The sequence below is a fragment of the Vulpes vulpes genome, chromosome X, assembly GCF_048418805.1.
Source record: "Vulpes vulpes isolate BD-2025 chromosome X, VulVul3, whole genome shotgun sequence".
NCBI lineage: Eukaryota > Metazoa > Chordata > Mammalia > Carnivora > Canidae > Vulpes > Vulpes vulpes.
Window position 1 is genome coordinate 121217498 of NC_132796.1, and position 20214 is coordinate 121237711.

The 20214-nt window shown below is 45.7% G+C and overlaps 1 pseudogene; it reads right to left on the bottom strand.

Moving 5' to 3' along the window:
• Positions 1-9343: 9343 nt before the first annotated feature.
• Positions 9344-20214, bottom strand: part of LOC140596145 (olfactory receptor 3A1-like) — a 31138-nt pseudogene continuing 20267 nt past the window's right edge.

Below are 20214 nucleotides of genomic sequence, written 5' to 3' on the forward strand. Positions count from 1 at the left end.
CTATTTGCAGATGACATCATCCAGCATGTGGAAAAATCTAAGGAAAACACTAAAAAACTATTAAAGCTACTAAATGAGTTCAGCAAGACAGCAGCAAGATCAATATACAAAAATCAATTCTATTTCTATACACTTGCAATGAACAATCTGAAAATTATATAGGAAATCTATACTATTCACATACCATCAAAACCAACAAAATATTTATGAGCAATTGAGGCACCTGGGTGGCTCATTTGTTAAGCATCCATCTCTTGATTTCAGCTAAGTTTATGATCTCTGGGTTGTGAGATCAAGCCCCATATCGGGCCCTGTGCTGGGCATGCCTGCTCAAGATTCTTTCTCTCCTTCTCCCTCTGCCCCTCCCCTCTGCTCTCTCTTTCTCTCTCTCCAAAAAAATGTATGAGCAAATTGGACAAAGGAAATTAAAAACTTACACTCTGAAAACCAGAAAATATTGTTGAAAGGTATTAAATAATATCTAAATAAACTGACATCCTATGTTCGTGAAGTGACTTAATATTGTTAAGATGGCAAAACTCCCCAAATTAATATTGGCTTCAGTGCAATTTTTATCAAAATGCCAGCTGAATTCTTTGCAGAAATAGACAACTAATTCAAAAATCTGTATGGTGACTCCTTGGTGGCTCAGTGATTGAGCGTCTGCCTTCAGCTCAGGTCATGATCCTGGGGTTCTGGGATCGAGTCCCCCACTCGGCTCCCTGCATGGAGCCTGTTTCTCCCTCTGCCTGTGACTCTGCCTCTCTCTCTCTCTCTCTCATCAGTAAAGAAGTAAAATCTTTTAAAAATTCATATGGTAAATAAAGAAACAGAGAATATTCAAAATAATCTTGAAAAAGGAGAAAGTGGGGATCCCTGGTGCCTCAGTGGTTTGTCGCCTACCTTTGGCCCAGGGCGCGATCCTGGGGTCCTGGGATGGAGTCCAATGTCGGGCTCCTTGCATGGAGTCTGCTCCTTCTCCCTCTGCTTCTCTCTCTCTCTCTCTCTCTCTCTCTCTCTCTCCCCCTCTGTCTTTCATGAATAAAATCTTTTAAAAAAAGAAAAAGAACAAAGTTAGAGGACTAGGTACAGTAATCAAGACTGTTGTGTACTGGCATAAGAATAGACAAGAAAATCAATTGGAATAGAAATGAGAATCCAGAAATAAACCATCATATTTAAGGTCAATTGATTTTCATCAAGGATGTCAAGACAATTCAATGAGGAAATAACTATCTTTCAACAAATAATACTGGGGTAACTGAATATCCAAATAGAGAAGAATGAACTTGGACCCCTACCTAATACCATGCACAAAAATTAAATCCTAAATGATTGTGGACCAAAAATTTAAGAGTTAAAACTATAAAACTCTTAGAAGAAAACAAAAGTGTAAAATCATGATCTTGGATTGGATGATGGTTTCTTAGATATGACACCATAGGTACAAGCAAAAAGAAATATAGATAAAATATATATCATCAATATTAAAAAAGTTTCTGCTTCAAGGGACATCATAAAAAATGAAAATACAATCTACAGGATGGTGGATCATCTTGCAAATCCTATATCTAATAAGGGTCTACTATGCAGAATATAAAGAACTATTACAACTCACGTTTAAAAAAAGAAAATGACCTAATTAATTTTTTTTAGTATTTTATTTTAAGTAATCTCTACACCCAACGTGAGGCCACTGACTGAGCCAGCCAGGTGTTTCTGTTATTGTCTTTTTCAATATAGCCATCTCGATGGATATGAAGTGGTATCTTGATGCGAGCCAAGCTATTCATATGTTTGACAAAGTCCAAGCATGAGGGTTAATCCTGAAAAATCGGGAGAAGCCACAGCTGGCTCCCACTGATTCCTTTCACTTTGTTTTGGGCCATCTTCAGCATCATTATAATATTATTGGGGAATTTTCATAAAATAAATATGGAGTCTAAAAATAATCAAAATCTCTAACGTCCTTCTTATAATAAAACCCAATGTCCCCGGCTCTGTAAGTTCTCTTCTTTGAGAAATGCTGAGTTTTTTCATCAGCTAACGGTAAAAGAGATCTGGGAACCTAGCCCAGTTAAAGCTGTCACGGAAGAAGTCCTTCAGGCACCTCTTAAGTGTCAAGACAAGGAGATGACAGTTAATTAACCAATGGAACAAATATTTTGATAAAATAGGTTGTAGGTGGGTTGTAGGCATCGTAAACTGACGAAAGAAAGTCAAACACTCCTGCATATGACCTCTAGACTATACTAACCCATTTCATGTAACCAAAGTACCATAGACTTGTTCTTCCACTAGAGTAGGTCACGCTCTGTCTAGCACCTTTGTCTTTTGTGTCGCGTTCACTGCTTTCTCAAGAAATGAATAAAGGTCATGTTAATTATAGCAGTAGAAGCTGAAAGGAAAAACATTTTGTATGAAAAAGAGGTTTAGAATGATCTAAGATGCTTTTGATAAAATGTAAAATGTAATTACCTACTAACTGGGAAAACAAGGCAATGTAAAATGATAGAAATAGAGCCCCTCCGAAATGATCCAGAGGAGACGTATGCACCCTGACTGTGTGTGTGCGTCTCCTCACTCACCGACACTGTCCTTTCCTTCCAGAGACCCACCCCAGTTGGAGCTGGACTCCGGCAGTATCTGATTCTGGTTTTCGTTTACATTTCTCTGACGTCTAGTTATTTGGAGCATCTTTTCATGTGTTTATTGATTGGACATTTGTAGGTCTTCTTTGGAGAAATGTCTATTCAGACCTTTTCCTCCATTTAAAATTAGGTTGTGGAACACCTGGGTGGCTCAGCAGTTGAGCGTCTTCTTTTGGCTCAGGGCGTGATCCTGGGGTCTAGGATTGAGTTTCATATCAGGTTTCTTGAGGGGAGTCTGCTTATCCCTCTGCCTATCTCTCTGCCTCTCTCTTTCTCTGTGTCTCTCATTAATGAATAAATAAATTTTTTAAAAATAAAATTCAGTTGTTTAAGGGTGCCTGGCTGGCTCAGTCAGGGGAGTGTGGGACCCTTGATCTTGGGGTTGTGAGTTCAAACTCCATGTTGGGAGTAGAGCTTATTTAGGAAAAGAAATCAAATTTTTCAAAAAGACAATAACAAATGTTAGCTAGGATAAGGATCAACTGGAACCCTCATGCATTGCTGGTAGGCATATTAAATAGTGCAACCACTAATGGAAGACAGTTTGGCAGTTTCTCAATAAGTTGAACACAGAATTACCATATGGCCCCCAAATTTCACTCCTAGGTATATACTGAAAATACGTGGAAAGAGATACTCAAACAAAAACTTGTATAAGAATATTCATAGCAGCACTACTTACAATAGCCAAAAGGTAAAAATACCTCAAATGTCAATTACTGATGAATGATAAGCAATATGTAGTATATCCATACAATGGATTTTCTTCAGCCATAAAAAAGTGTAAAGTATTGATATATGCTGCAATATAGATGGATTTTGAAAACATCATGGTAAGTGAAAGAAGCCAGACACAAAGGGCCACATAGTATATGATTCCATTTATATGAACTATCCAGAACAGATCAATCCATAGAGATAGAAAGGAGATTAGTGGTTGCTAGGAGCTGGGGGGCAGGTGGAAGGAAATGGAAAGTAACTGCTTAATGGATATAAGGTTTCCGTTTAGAGTAATGAAAAAATTCTGGAAGTAGAGAGTGGTGATTATTGCACAACATTGTGAGTATACTAAATGCCACTGAATTGTATACTGTAAAATGGCTAATTTTTTCTAAATAGCAGAGCCTGCTTCTCCCTTTGCCCTTCATGCCACTCATGCGCTCATTCTCCCTCTTTCTCTATCTCAAATGAATAATAAAAAATTTTAAAATAAAAAAATAAAACTTTTTTATTGGGGATCCGTGCGTGGTTCAGTGGTTTATCACCTGCCTTTGGCCCAGGGTGTGATCCTGGAGTCCTGGGATCGAGTCCCACATCGGACTCCCTGCATGGAGCCTACTTGTCCTTCTGCCTCTCTCTTTCTCTCTCTGTCTCTCAGGAATAAATAAATAAAATCTTTAAAAAAATAAAACTTAAAAAAAATATCAGAGTAGAAATTCCTACAGTCTTGTCAGTACTGAGTAGACAAAGACCCACACCTACTAGACCAACTGAGGCTGTAAATTGAAAGCCCTGGTGACCCATAGGTAGACTGCAACCTGGCATCAACATAGACCAGTCCTTGATTAGATAGACTATGGTTATCAGCCCCAAAATTCTATCTACCTAGGAGAAAAAAATGCTTAATCTTTTCTGGTGAAATATAAGTTCATTTTGAGCATCTGTAGTATTTTTATACATGTTTGAGACTCAATTAAAATTGCTAGCCATGAGAACTGACAAGACCACATGACCAGATAACCAAGAGGAAAAACAGATAACCAAGAGAAGCAGACTTAGGGGTGACCCAGGTATTAGAATGAGCAGAAGAATGGCTTTAAAATTACTATCACTAATATGTTCAGAAAAATAGAGAAGAAGGAGATTTTCACAGAGAGTTGGATGATAAAAAAATTTAATGGGCATCCTAGAACTGAAAATGCCATATTTGAAATTGAAGTCAATGGATTGGGGCGCTTGGGTGGCTCAGTTGGTTGATGTACAGCTTTTGATTTCAGTTCAGGTTGTGATCTCAGGGCCCTGGGACTGAACCCTGTGTTGGTTCCGTGCTCAGTGAGGTGTCTGACTGAGGATTCTGTCTCTCCCTCTCCCTCTGTCCTTCCCCTTGCAATGGAATGTAGAAAGAGCAAAAACTATAAAGACTCTAAACTATAGAGAACAAACTGAGGGTTGCTGGAGGGAAGGTGAGTTGGGAGGTGGGTGACGGGCCTTAAGGAGGGCACTTGTGATGAACACTGGGTGGGTGTTATATGTAAGTAATGAATCACTAAATTCTACTCCTAAAACCAATGCTGTACTATACAGCAACTATTGAATTTAAATAAAAACTTGGAAGAGGGGCACCTGGGTGGCTCAGCGGTTGAGCGTCTACCTTCGGCTCAGGTTGTAATCCTGGGGTTCTGGGATTAAGTCCCACATCAGGCTCCCTGTAGGGAACCTGCTTCTCCCTCTGCCTGTGTCTCTGCCTGTGTCTCTGCATCTCTCATGAATACATACATAAAATGTTAAAAAAAAAAGTTTGGAAGAAAATAATAGTAGTAAATTAATTAATTAAAGTCCACAGAGACCCCCTAGCTGAGCAGACAGGCCCATCAGGTGACCCATGTCAAGATATATCCATGGGCCCTAACTAACAGATGGGGTACTCACAAACAGGCAGAGTTACCAAAAAAGGAAGAATTCCATATGTCACCATCCCTCCTCACCTTCCCCCCTTAACGACAACCACTACCCACTGGCTTGTTGCAGGCAGCCTCTCCTTTGCTGTCCTGCCCACGGCTCCCTTACAGTACATACAATAAACTCCTATTTCCTGTGTTCTGCTTCAGGTGAATTCTTTTCACCATCCCCGGCACCACCTTCCGTCTGATTATCAACCCACATTGGGGGGCCCCCATCTAACGGGAAGAGACACCACATTTAGACACCACACTCCCAACCCTCTCAGAGATCAACTGCAAGCAGCGAAAGTGTTTTGGGCTCAAGAAGTTTCAGCACAATCTCTGCCAAAATCACAGGCTTACCACTAAGCTATGGAGACACTAGGAAGTCGGGTTAAAAAAAATTAAAATAAGGGGCACCTGGGTGGCTCAGTCAGTGGAGCTACTGCAGTCAGCTCAGGTCGTGATGCTGGGGCCCTAGAATTGAGCCCCATGTTGGGCTGCACACTCAGTGGGGAGCCTACTTCTCCCTCTCCTTCTGCTTGTCACTCCCACCGCTTGTGCTCATGCTCTATCTCTCTGTGTCAAAAAAAGTACTTAAAAATAAGAATTTTTTAAATCTGAAGAGTAAAAACAGCAGCTGTGCTTCAAGAGAAGACAGATTGTGGGAGTGACAGATCCACAGTTTAAGCCTAGGAAAGTCACTAAAACAGAGCAAAACAAAACGAAACACAGACATTCAGAAAAACTCAGAAGCCAGAGTTGCTACATCATCTAAAATGCCCATTTTCAACAACAACAACAACAACAGACGTTTAAGGTGTAGGGAAATGGTAATTCTGTGTGGCACCCTAACCGGTCTCCTGTAGGTCGGCCTCCCTCAAGGTTGTTTCTAATTTTTCAGTATCATAAACTCTGCTGGAAGAAATGAATAACCGGAATATTCGTTGATCTGTAATGTGTTAGTACAGTAGATTTTCAGAAGGGAAAGTGCTGGGTCAGGGATTAAGCCCTTTTCTTTTGTTTTCTCCCTCTCCTTCTTCCCATATTAAGTAAGCTCCACACGGAATATGGGCTCAAACTCACTAACCTGAGGTCAAGACTCACCCGCTTTACCACGAGACTCAGCCAGGCGCCTCGGGGGAAGGCCCTGTGAAAGCGTCTGACGCGCGTATTACCAAACTGTCCTTCCAAAAGGTCATGCCAGTTCGACTCCAACCAACTGTGAAGGCAAGTGTCCACCTTCTGACCTCCCCCTTCCCTGTATTTGTCAGCTCAGGCGGCCATGACAAAAGACCACGTTAACTGCCTTAAACAATAGAAATATATTTTCTCTCAGTTCTGGAGACGCAAAGTCCAAGAGCAAGGTGCCAGCACCATTGCTTTCTGGCGAGGCCTCCTGCCTGAGGGTGTGGAGAGAGAGGAAGCGAGCTCTCTGCTGCCTGTTCCTCTTCTCACAAGGACACCAGTCCTGTCGGAGTAGGGGCCCACCCTTAGGACTCCGTTTAACTTTAATGACCTCCTTAAAGTCCCTATCTCCATCCAGATGCAGGCCCATTAGGGTTTAGGATTTCAACACAGGACTTTGTGGAGGCAGGGAGATACAGCTCAGCCCATAGACTACCTCAAACGACACATATCAGTCTTTTAAATCTTTGCCCATATGCTCACTAAAATCACACCTCAATGTGGTTTCACTTTCTTTTGATCTTTAACGTGGCTTGACAACCAGTCCCATGACATTGAGCCAGGGGTATCTCCTCTTCTGAGAACCGTCAATTATATCATTTATCTTTGTTTTTTTTTTAATTCAAATAAGCACGTTTTACTTATTGATCTGTGAATGGTCTTTACATATTAAAGATACCAAATCTTGTCATCATTTGAAAACACTTTCCTTCCTCATTGCTTCCCTGCATCCTTGTTCACTTCTTTTCTACACAGAGGGTCTTTAAAATTTTGAGATGTATTTCAGTGAGAGATTTTTCTCCCATTATGATTTCTGTAGTTTGTGTCCGATGGAAAGCCTTACCCACTGTAAATTGTAAAATCTGTCATCCATAACACCTTTGCCACTGTAAAATGTTACAACACCACGAATTAATTTTGGTGTGAAAAATGTCATTGGTCTAACTTTGTCTCCTCCCCTGCCCAAGGTTAGTCAGTAGTCAGGTGTCTCAACATCATTTATCAAATAATCCATATATCCCCACTGAATGGAAATGTCATCTTCACCAAAGTCTAAGCCCACATCTTGAAATAAAGGGAGAAAACACTGATGAAGAAATGTATGCAGGATACAAAACCCAGAAGCCTCGTGTGAACAAATATGTACCAGTGTCTGGATCCAAGGAAGTGTCAAGTGATTTGTGGTAGAGACACCACAAAAGCATCCAACTGGGACTCAGGTGAGCAAAGCATTCATGAGTCAAATGGTAAAGCAGGATGCAAAATCCAGAAGGAAAAATCGAATAAACAACAAAAAACACCAATGTCTGATTACAGAAAGGTGCTGAGCTCTGTTATGGAAGAAAACATAATAAAGAAGATAAAACAACAAGCAACAAGTCAGGAAAACGTCAGTAACTCAAATAATAGACTAAAGCTAATGCCTTTAAAATGCAAATATCTCCTAGAAATAAAGACATAAGAAGACAAAGAGCCCAGCAGGAAGTTGTACAAATGGCGGGAGCCAGGAATCCAAGGGAAAATAATCAGAAGCATCCAATTTGGGGCACAGTATTGCTGTGGGTGGGGGAGTCTGCCTTGTGTGCACGGGGGTCTCGGTTCTCAATCTCCCGCGAGAGAGTGACAGGAGGACCCGCGCTCACAGAAAGCCAGCCAGAAGGAAGGTGACAGCACAAAGGAGCTTATTAAGGACAGTACAGTCTCAGGGCAGGAGAGGCGACAGGCCGCGAGGCGACAGCCCCGAGCCTGTGACTGCACCCGGGCTGGGGGGGGGGGGGGGAGCTTTCTTTGTATGTTTGCAGAAGTCATTGGTCATGGCTGGCAGTAGGGTCTCCGACCCAGGTTGTGTCCCATCATCTAAGGGGCTCCTCCAGGTTGGGGTGGGGGTGAAACCCAGTGTACATCTGTGATAGTGAAGCCATCGGTGACCCCGGGGCTGAAATGGAAGAGGAGAGCGAGGGCGGCGGGGGTGGGGGGGGGCCTGCACGTGTGGCTCCTGGTCTGTCAGCAGCCCTCTCCCTCCCCCCTCCTCCCCCTTCTCTGTCCTCCTCCTCTCCCTTCTCCCTCCTCATTCCTCCTCCTCCCCCTTTCCCCTCCTCCCCCTCCTCCCTCCTCCTCCTCCCCCCTCCTCACCTTCTCCCTCTCCCACTGCTCCCCCCTTGGAAGTTTAGAGGCCAAGACCTTCCAAGCCACAATCAGGATGCTGTGCCCTCAGCCTTTTAACCTGTCCTCTACTGTAACCGCCCCTGCCTGCAGCTCAGGTCTAACCTGCCTACTTTATCAGTAGGATCCTATTCACCTAAAAAAGAGTCACAGATGCAGGTCTATATCCTGGGGAAAAACCTGCAAGAATGCACACAAAACTATTCATTGTGGTTACCACAGACCCTGAGGTGATGAGGCATTTTTACTTTCTAACAACACACCTTGGTGTAAGGCATGAATGATTTTATAGTGAGTGTGTATCCTAGTGGGAAAAACTGCGACATGTCTAAGCCCCGGGAAGCGTGAACACCCTGTGATTCGGGTTTTGCTGTCCTCCCTGGAACTCTGCACGCTCATACCTTCGTAGTTCCCAAAGAAGCCTGGAAGCTCCCAGCAAGATGTTCCCAGGGGTTCTCTCTGGGTGGTGAGACCCCAGAGGGCATGTCCCCGGTGTCACTTTATAAGTTTCCGGAGGTGCACAGCTCAGCCAATGACCGTGTTTCGCCTCCGTAAATAGGAAACAACGTGTTAGGATCAAACAGCACGAGGGAAATGCTCCATATGGACTGTGGGTGGGGGTGGGGTAGACATGGCCCACAGAGGACTCAACACTCAGGTGGGCCGCACGCCAGTCCAGACTCATGTGTGACTGGAGTGACCCCAAGCCATCAGGCTGCCAAGCCTCACCCGGGAAGAAGGAAGGCCGGGAGCTGGCAAGCTGCATGCCCCGGAAGTGCGCTCTGGCCCACGGGCCTTGAACAAGGCCCTGTTCACCTCCTTGTCCCGCGTGCTGTAGACGAGGGGGTTGCAAGGGACTGAGCGCCACTCCGGGCACAGAGAGCACTGGCCCCGCAGGTGGGCAGGCAGAGCCGGGGAGGATGCAGCAGAGGAGCCAAGAGATGGAGGCAACGCCGCCCAGGTGAACCGAGCAGCCAGGTGGAAAGGCCTCCTTTGGCCCCCAATGCAGCGAATCCTGACAACGCGGCCCCGACGCGGGCATAAAGTCACAACCAGGGCCCGGGGTGTGACAGCCACCGCAGAACTGAAGAAGAATGGGGCAAGCTCGGTGGCCTGTGTGTGGGAGCAAGAGAGCTTGGTTGGCGGGCTGAGGTCCCGGAAGAAGCGGGCGAGAAGGCGAGGCTCGTGGAGCTGCAGTAGAGCGGCCAGGGTGCTGTGGGTGAGCGCTGGCCAAGGCGAGCAGGCAGGCGGTGGCGGCCAGCCCCGTGTGGGTCCCCTGGCCCATGAGGTCTCGGTAGTCCAGCAGCTGGCAGAGTGCCTCAAAGTGGTCGCCAGACACAGCTGTGCGCAGGAAGCACTCCCCCGAGCCAGGACGTGGAAGAAGAATATCTGGGTGAGGCAAGCTCACTGAGGCACAGGCCACACTGCCGCCAGCAGACATGCCAGCACCGAGGCACCAAGTTGGAGATATAGGCAGCGTCCAGCAGTGACAGGTTGGCTAAGAAAAAGTACATGGGTGGGTGGAGTTGGGAGTCCAGGACAGTAAGGCTGACGATGCCCAGGTGCCCAACCACAGACACGAGGTAGACCAGCAGAAAGATCTCAAAGAGCAAAAGCCTCAACTCTGTGCCAGCCAGCCCTTCCAGAATGACACCTAGGGTGTCATTTCCCAGCCGCATAGAGTCACACACAGAAACCTGTAGAGGCCAAGTCAGAGTCACATGAGGAATTAAGTCCCGAGCTTCCAATTTATAAGAGGGAGTGGGGACGAGGGAAGGTCCAGAGACAAAGAAGACAGGTTCCAAGCTTAGGACAATGAGACTCGGACGGATGGAAGGACTGAGGTTAGGCTTGGGAGGACAGTGGTGAGGTGAAGGCCAGGGGAGGGTAAGGGCAACCCCACACCCAGAGGGGTGTGTGACCTGGAAGCCATGGTGCACCCACCTCCTGTGAGGGTGTCAGGCAATCCCCCAGAAACGCCTAACTGGATGAGGAGCCTACACCCTGTAATCATCCGCAACGGTCCCCCTACTTCCCCAGCGCCCACACAGCAGAACCCCAACCCGAGATCAGTGATAAGACATTTGTCGGGTCCCTCCTTCTCCTGCTCTGGACCTCCTGGTGCCTCCCATGTCAAACGGGGTCAAAGCCACAGTCCTGCCCGATGCGCCCTGGGCCCTCTGTGATACTCTCTCTCCTCTCCTCTGTCATCAGGCAACAACTCCGGCAGCTCCGTGCCCCGAATCACATCTGCACATGGACCCGCAGCAGAAGACACCCTGGCCCGTTGCCTGCCTCCGCAGGAGACGGCTCTGCCCTCCCGCCCGCGGTGACCTGACCCCGTTTCTCTGGCTGCTCTCAGGGTGCCAGCCCTGCTAGGCAATCGTTTCACATGTGAACGTACTAAATGCCACGGAATTTTCACTTAAAATGGCTTATTGTATGTTAAGTCTTCTTGTAAGTTAATGGCTAATTGTATGTTAATGGAGTTATCATACAATACAACAGTCCACCACCTTCAGCAAGAAGAGAGGGCAAAATAAAGGTTTTTTTCCCCGACATACAGAAGCTGAGATCCTTTGTTGTCAGCAGAAAGCCTGCAGTACGAGAAATGCTAAAGAACATTGTCCACGAGGAAGGGTGATACCAGATGGGACCTTGGATCTACGGGCAGGAACGCACAGTTCCAGGCATGGAAAGTACGTGAGTGAATATAAAATATTTTTCTCTCTTTAAAATGTCTTTCGACCATAGCAAACCATTTAAAGCAAAAGTATTCACTACATGATGTGGGGTTTATAACCTCCATAGGGAATGAAATGGATGACAACAATAGCACAAAGCACAGGAGTGGGTAATTGGAGGTATACTGTTGTCATGTTCTCATCTTATATGGGAATGGATTGGGAATTATTTTAACGCAGTCCATAATAAGGTCAAATACGTATTAGAAACCCTAGATATAAAATCTATACACATATAGTGAAATTCTATAAATTACTCATCTGAAAGAAGGCATGAAAAGATGGAGAGGGGAACACAGAACACATGGGACAAAGAGAAGGTAAATAGCAGGATGGTAGATTTAAACTCAGCCGTGTCACTACTTACATTTATTGTAAATGATCTACTGGTGCAACTAAAAAGCAGAGATTGCCAGACTGGATAAAAAAAGGCAAAGCAAAACTATATGCTAAGCATAAGAAATCTGCCTCAAATGTGAAGCACGATATAAGGGAAAAGATGGATAAGATATATACCGCGTAGACTCTCATCATAAGAAAGTTTGAGTGGCTGTACCTATAGGCAGAGTAGGCTTCGGGACAAGGGAGATGACGGGATGGAGGACGTTTGCTAATGATAAAGAGGTCACTTTGTGAAGAAAACCTAAAACTCTAAATATGTGTGCACTACTAATAACAGGGCTCCGAAATACATGAAACAAAACTCACAGAAAAGAAAGGAGAAATAGATGAATCCACAAATGGAGAAACATTTTCACACTCCTTTTACATAATTGATAGAACAATGTTGCAGAAAATCAGACATATCTCTTTGTGTCTTCCTCCATTTCTTTCAGAAGCGTTCTATAGTTTTTAGGGTATAGATCCTTTACCTCTTTGGTTAGGTTTATTCCTAGGTATCTTATGCTTTTGGGTGCAATTGTAAATGGGATTGACTCCTTAGTTTCTCTTTCTTCAGTCTCATTGTTAGTGTATAGAAATGCCATTGATTTCTGGGCATTGATTTTGTATCCTGCCACGCTACCAAATTGCTGTATGAGTTCTAGCAATCTTGGGGTGGAGGCTTTTGGGTTTTCTATGTAGAGTATCATGTCATCGGCGAAGAGGGAGAGTTTGACTTCTTCTTTGCCAATTTGATGCCTTTAATGTCTTTTTGTTGTCTGATTGCTGAGGTGAGGACTTCCAGTACTCTGTTGAACAGCAGTGGTGAGAGTGGACATCCCTGTCTTGTTCCTGATCTTAGGGGAAAGGCTCCCAGTGCTTCCGTGCTCATGGATTGGCAGAATTAATATTGTGAAAATGTCAATGTTACCCAGGGCAATTTACACGTTTACTGCAATCCCTATCAAAATACCACGGACTTTCTTCAGAGAGTTGGGACAAATTATTTTGAGATTTGTGTGGAATCAGAAAAGACCCCGAATAGCCAGGGGAATTTTAAAAAAGAAAACCATAGCTGGGGGCATCACAATGCCAGATTTCAGGTTGTACTACAAAGCTATGGTCATCAAGAAAGTGTGGTACTGGCACAAAAACAGACACAGAGGTCAATGGAACAGAACAGAATAGAGAACCCAGAAGTGGACCCTGAACTGTATGGTCAACTAATATTTGACAAAGGAGGAAAGACTATCCACTGGAAGAAAGACAGTCTCTTCAATAAATGGTGCTGGGAAAATTGGACATCCACATGCAGAAGAATGAAACTAGACCACTCCCTTTCACCATACACAAAGATAAACTCAAAATGGATGAAAGATCTAAATGTGAGACAAGATTCCATCAAAATCCTAGAGGAGAACACAGGCAACACCCTTTTTTGAACGTGGCCACAGTAACTTCTTGCAAGATACATCCAGGAAGACAAAAGAAACAAAAGCAAAACTGAACTATTGGGACTTCATCAAGACAAGAAGCTTTTGCACAGCAAAGGATACAGTCAACACAACTACAAGACATCCTACAGAATCGGAGAAGAGATTTGCAAATGACGTATCAGATAAAGGGCTAGTTTCCAAGATCTATAAGGAACTTATTAAACTCAACACCAAAGAAACAAACAATCCAATCATGAAATGGGCAAAAGACATGAAGAGAAATCTCACAGAGGAAGACACGGACATGGCCAACATGCACATGAGAAGATGCTCCGTATCACTTGCCATCAGGGAAATACAAATCAAAACCACAATGAGATCCCACCTCACACCAGTGAGAATGGGGAAGATTAACAAGGCAGGAAACCACAAATGTTGGAGAGGATGCGGAGAAAGGGGAACATTTTTGTACTGTTGGTGGGAATGTGACCTGGTGCAGCCACTCTGGAACACTGTGTGGAGGCTCCTCAAAGAGTTAAAAATAGACCTGCCCTACGACCCAGCAATTGCACTGCTGGGGATTTACCCCAAAGATTCAGATGCAATGAAACGCCGGGACACCTGCACCCCGATGTTCACAGCAGCAATGTCCACAATAGCCAAACTGTGGAAGGAGCCTCGGTGTCCATCGAAAGATGAATGGATAGAGAAGCTGTGGTCTCTGTATACAGTGGAATATTCCTCAGCCATTAGAAACGACAAATACCCACCATTTGCTTCGATGTGGATGGAACTGGAGGGTATTTTGCTGAGTGAAGTAAGTCAATCGGAGAAGGACTAACAGTGTATGTCCTCATTCATTTGGGGAATATAAATAATAGTGAAAGGGAATATAAGGGAAGGGAGAAGAAATGTGTGGGAAATTTCAGGAAGGGAGACAGAACATGAGAGACTCCTAACTCTGGGAAACGACCTAGGGGTGGTGGAAGGGGAGGAGGGCGGGGGGTGGGGGTGAATGGGTGACGGGCACTGAGGGGGACACTTGACGGGATGAGCACTGGGTGTTATTCTGTATGTTGGTAAATTGAACACCAATAAAAATTAATTTATTAAAAAAAAGAAAATCAGACAGAGGAGAGCAAATTAAAATCTAAATACACAGTGGGAAAGAAATACGGAAGATAAGAGCAGATGTGAATACAATGTCAGATGGAAAAACAATAGAGAAAAATCCATGAAACTGAAAGCTTTTTAAAAAAAAAAAATACCAAGAGGTACAGCCCCAGTGGCGGAACGGTTTAGCGCCACCTGCAGCCCAGGGCGTGGGCCTGGAGTCCCAGGATCAAGTCCCATGTCTGGCTCCCTGCATGGAGCCTGCTTCTCCTCTGTGTCTCTGCCTCTCTGTCTGTCTGTCTGTCTCTCTCTCTGTTTCTCGTGAAGCTAAAATTAATGAGTCAGGAAACAAGCATGTGGAGGGAGGCAAACCCTCTTACCCTGTTGACGGGAAAGCAAGCTGGTCCTAAAAAAGTAGAACATAGAGCTACCCTACGACCCAGCAATTGTACCACTCGGTACTTGCCCCAAAGATACAAACATAGTGATCTGAAGGGACACCTGTACCCCAATGTTTATAGCAAGAGAGTCCACAAGAGCCAAGCTATGGGAGGAGCCCAGATGTCCATCGACAGACAAATGGACAATATATATGCATTATATAGAGAGAGAGACGCGCACGCACACTCAATGGATGACTACTAGGCCATCAAAAAAGGAAATCTTGCCCTTGCCATTTGCAGCAACGTGGATGGACCTAGAGGGTATGATGCTAAGCAAAATAAGTCAGAGAAAGACAATTATCATATGATCTCACTCGTACGGGGAACTTAAGACACAACACAGAGGACAATAGGGGAGGGGAGGGAACCGATAAAACAAGATGAAATCTCCCCCTGCCTATGTCCCTGTGCCCTCTCTGTGTCTCTCATGAATACACATATAGAATCTGAAAAAAAAAAAAAAAGGTTTATTGGGCCCTGACATAGGACATCCCATGGATACTATCAACTACCTTGCTTGATGTCTTTACGACACTAAATTCAAAATCTAAACTTTAGATGTGTGTGTACTGCACGTTCTTTCCCAGTACAACTATGTTGGATGTGCATTTGCTGGGCCACACACCAATTCTCAAGAAATCTGAAATTTAAGTATCGAAATTTCACTGAGTATGCCTCTGACCAGCTGTACCTTCTTCTTGATTTTGAGGGAAACTTTCCACTTTTCACTGTTGAGTATGATATTAGCTGTGGGGTTTGTTTTTTATATTGGGAAACGCTAGTTCTATCCCCCATTTATTGAAGGTTTTTGTTATAAAAATATGCTGTCTTTTGTCGAATGCGTTTTGTGTGTCTATGGATCATATGATTTTTATCTTTCACTCAAACAGGTGATGTTTCACATTTCTAGATGTGCGTGTGTGGAAACATCCTCGTTCTCTGCCTGGGGGTCCCCCCTGCACACACCTGAGATGACAGCTGCCTGCCCAGTAGAAAGTCAGAAAGAACAGGACTGACAGAGACAGTTGCGGCCCAGGCTGGGGCTCTCTTTGGTGACAGTGCTCAATGTCACAAGCCATTCTAGACACTGGTCACCCTCTTGCTGGATGCCTTCCTCACAGACAAGACACGGTTGCCTTTATTTTCCCAACTTCCGGCAGACCTATCCACAGACCCACAGACGGGGACAAATTCATAAATGTGTCGTCACGGAGTTCTGCACAGCGCAGTGTCTCTCTGCCAACAGCGGTGGTTCTCCCCCAGACAATGCCTTGTTCCTCCTGTGTCCATCCCAGAGACTCACCTGTTGCACTGGGGCCTTGCCCATCCCCTCCTCGGGCCACTGTGTGCCTTGAGAGCAGCCCCACTGTGCTGTGAAATCAGGGCATCTTGCAGGGACAGGCGGAGAAGACCCCACTTCATCTCTCCTCCCCACTTCGGGGAGACCAGTTCCCCTTTGTCTTTTCCTCAAGGACCCGCGTCATGACTTTAGGGAAGAAGGCAGCAGCATAATGAGCTGGAAAACCACTTTGGGGACAGATGATGCAAGAGAGAGCCACACAGAGGAAGGCGCTCGGGAAATCCCAGGGAACCCCGGGGAATGAGGCCTCAGATAATAGGTGAGTCCAGAGGGTGGAGTGGGACCCACGTAACCGGTTGTCCTAGCAGTTTTCTTCCTAGACCGGAATCAATGCCAATTAGCCACAAAATCTTACTTAGTATTCTGATGTTAGACATTAATATATAAATGAAAAGACAAAACTAAGGAAATATTCTCACATGCTGATACTAGTTACTGTGAATAATGACACAGTTATTTCTCCCATTTTAAATTGTCTTCAGTTGCCTTATACTACGGTACCTGGATCCCAGGACCTCGTTTCCAACCTGAGAACAAAGGCAAGAAGATTCGGAGGAGGAGAAGCTAAAATTAAACCCGGATGCAGAATGGAAGCTGTTTTATTTCCTATATCTAATAAACATTTAATCACCAAACAGAACATGTGCACCCCAGGCCCATAAAGCAGCAACTACTACAGGAATGAGTACCCTAGCGAGGGGTGCCTAGGATGGGACACGAACTTGGAGCTGGGCTGGATCATCAGCAGTCAGTCCTCTAACAGGGAGGACAAAATAAATTTCAAGTGAGAGGGGAGGAGGTGTGTATCTGCCCCTTCACACTGCAAAGGTCCTGGAGCATCTCGCCCCTTCCTGAGATTAAGCCTTCCTTGTTCCCCTGTCTCCATTACAGCTCCTCCTGCACTGCCATTGTCCTGGGCCAGCTGCCAACACCTTCTCCTTGTCCCTTCCAGAACCAACTGAGGCAGGATGCTGCCGATCGCATGAGCTCCATCTGACCTGGCCCTCGGAGCTCAGGGTGCGGAGTCAGTGTCTGGGGCCACCGCCTGCCTGCTCGCCTTGGCCAGCGCTCACCCACGGCACCCTGGCCGCTCTGCCCCAGCTCTGGGGGCCTCGCCTCCTCACCCACTTCTTCTGTGACCTCCCCCCACCAACCAAGCTCCCAGAGACAGGCCAGTGAGGTTGCCCTGTACTTCTCTAGTTCTGCAGTGGCCGTCGCGTCCCGGGTCCTGGTTGTGCCCTGGAAGCATTTCCGTCGTGGTTGTTCATCCTAACACGTTGTTTCCTATTTTCAGAGGCGAAACACGGTCGTTGGCTGAGCTGTGCACTTCCAGAAACTTATAAGGTGACACCGGGAACATGCCCTCTGGGGTCTCACCACCCAGAGAGACCCCTGGGAACATCTTGCTGGGAGCTTCCAGGCTTCTTTGGGAACTACGAAGGTATGAGCGTGCAGAGTTCCAGGGAGGACAGCAAAACCCGAATCACAGGGTGTTCACACTTCCCGGGGCTTAGACATGTCGCAGTTTTGCCCACTAGGATACACACTCACTATAAAACCATTCATGCCTTACACCAAGGCTTGTTGTTAGAAAGTAAAAATGCCTCATCACCTCAGGGTCTGTGGTAACCACGAGGAACAGTTTTGTGTGCGTTCTTGCAGGTTTTTCCCCAGGATATAGTGACCTGCATCCGCGACTCTTTTTTACATCAATAGGATCCTACTGATAAAGTAGGCAGGTTAGACCTGAGCTGCAGGCAGGGTGGGTGACAGTAGGGGACAGGTTAGAAGGCTGAGGAGACAGCATCCTGATTGTGGCTTTGAATGTCTGGGCCTAGGGGTTTAAAAGGGGTGGGGGAGGAAGAGGAGGGGAGGAGGGGGAAGGGGGAGGGGGAGGGGGAGGAAGAAGGGGAAGAAGGAGGAGGGGGTAGGGGGAGTAAGGGGCAGGGGGAAGGGGGAGGAAGGAGGAGAGGGAAGGGGGAGCAGTGGGGAGGGATAAGGGGAAGGGGGAGTAGGAGAATGGAAGAGAGGGAGGAGGGCAGAGGGGGAGGGCCTTTGACAGACCAGGAGACACATCAGCAGGCCACCTGCTCTCCTCTTCCATCTCAGCCCCAGGATCACGGATGCCTTCACTATCACAGACGTACACTGGGTTTCACCCCCACCCCAACCGGTAGGAGCCCCTGAGATGATGGGGCACAACCTTGGTCGGAGGCCCCGCCGCCAGCCATGACCCGTGACCTCTGCAAACATACAAAGAAAGCCCCCTCCATGCCCGGGTGCAGTCACTGGCTTGGGGCCTGCCTCCTCTCCCGCCTTGAGACTGTGCTGTCCATAATAAGCTCCTTTGTGCTGTCACCTTCCTTCCGGCTGGCTTTCTGTCAGCGCGGGTCCTCCTGTCACTCTTTCCTGGGGGATCCGAGAACCGAGACCCCCGTGCACACAATGCAGACTCCCCCACCCGCAGCAATATTTGCCCCAAATTGGCTGCTTCTGATTCTTTTCCCGCGGATTCCACCTTCCCTCTGGCCATTTGTGCAACTTCCTGCTGGGCTCTTTGTCTTCTTCTGTCTTTATTTCTAGGGGTTATTTGCATTTTAAAGGCATTAGCTTTAGTCTACCATTTGGGTTACTGACGTTTTCCTGACTTGTTGCTTGTGGATTTATCTTATTTATTATGCTTTCTTCCATAACAGAGCTCAGCACCTTTGTGTAATCAGACATTGGTGTTTCTTGTTGTTTATTCGATTTTTCCTTCTGGATTTTGCATCCTGCTTTACCATTTGACTCATGAATGCTTTGCTCACCTGAGTCCCAGTTGGATGCTTCTGTGGTGTCTCTACCACAAATCACTTGACACTTCCTTGTATCCAGACACTGGTTCATTTTTGTTCACACGTGGCTTCTGGGTTTTGTATCCTGCATACATTTCTTCATCAGGGCTTTCTCCCTTTATTTTAATGGTTTCATATTTCCTATTTAATTGTGTGCTTTCATTTTTTTCTTCAACTTCAGCTTTGATTCTTTTGGAAATTTATTTTTCTGTAAAAGACAAGTTCAAGACCAGCTTTCTTTCACTTCTGACTTGAATAATCACAATAAATTCACCATTGTTCTTTACATACTCTTTTTCTTCTAAAAAAAGATTTATGTATTTGCTTGAGGGAGAGGGAGAAGGAGAGCATCGCCAAGCAGACCCACCCCTGAATGCCGAACCCCATGTGGGGCTCGATCCCACATCCCCGAAACCATGACCTGAGCCAAAACCAAGAGTCGGATGCTTACTCAACCGAGCCATTCAGGGGCTCCTTATGGACGCTTTCAAGCTTGGTGTCACGCTGGCTCCTGACTCTTAGTTTTACATCTTTTCTCCAGTCACATCTCTGGCTTGGTGCCTTAGAACAGTGCTTGTGTCCTGGCTGATAAACCCTCCCTTCCCATGAGAACATGGGTCCTGCGCTTGATTTTGGACATCAACTTTGCGGCCCCTTATCTTGTCCTTTCTCCTCCTATCTTTCACTTTACTGCATAGCAGAGGAATGTTCCCTCATCCCCTAACCGGGTAATACACTATCGTCACAGAAATCTTGATAAATATGCCATGGAGGAATTTACAGTCCCTACAATATTAGGAGCTCAATAACCTGAAATCTCTATCACCACTAAAACTAGGACTGTGTATAGTTACCCATATCTGTGTGTATGCCGTCTCTTGAAACAAAATATTTGTAACAACATTATTAATAAAGGCTTTTTATTAAAAAATATATAAAGGAAAAACCCAAATGCTGTTCCCCAATGCAACAGGCCTCTAATCTACCCACTGATGCCGCAACCTTTTCTCTCTCATCCCCTTCTTGTCCTCAAGTATGTCCCTGCACCCTTGCCAAGGCAATCCAAGCTGAGCCCATCAAGTCTCTCTGTCTGTGTGTCTTCCTCCGTCTCTGTCTCTCTCCCTTCTCCCATACCAATCCCAATTTTCTCTACTGTATCGTTCAGGCCATTTCCTCAGGGAGGCCATCCCAGAGTGCTCAACGTGAACTGGACAGAGAAATAAATGTGCAAGAATAAAGTC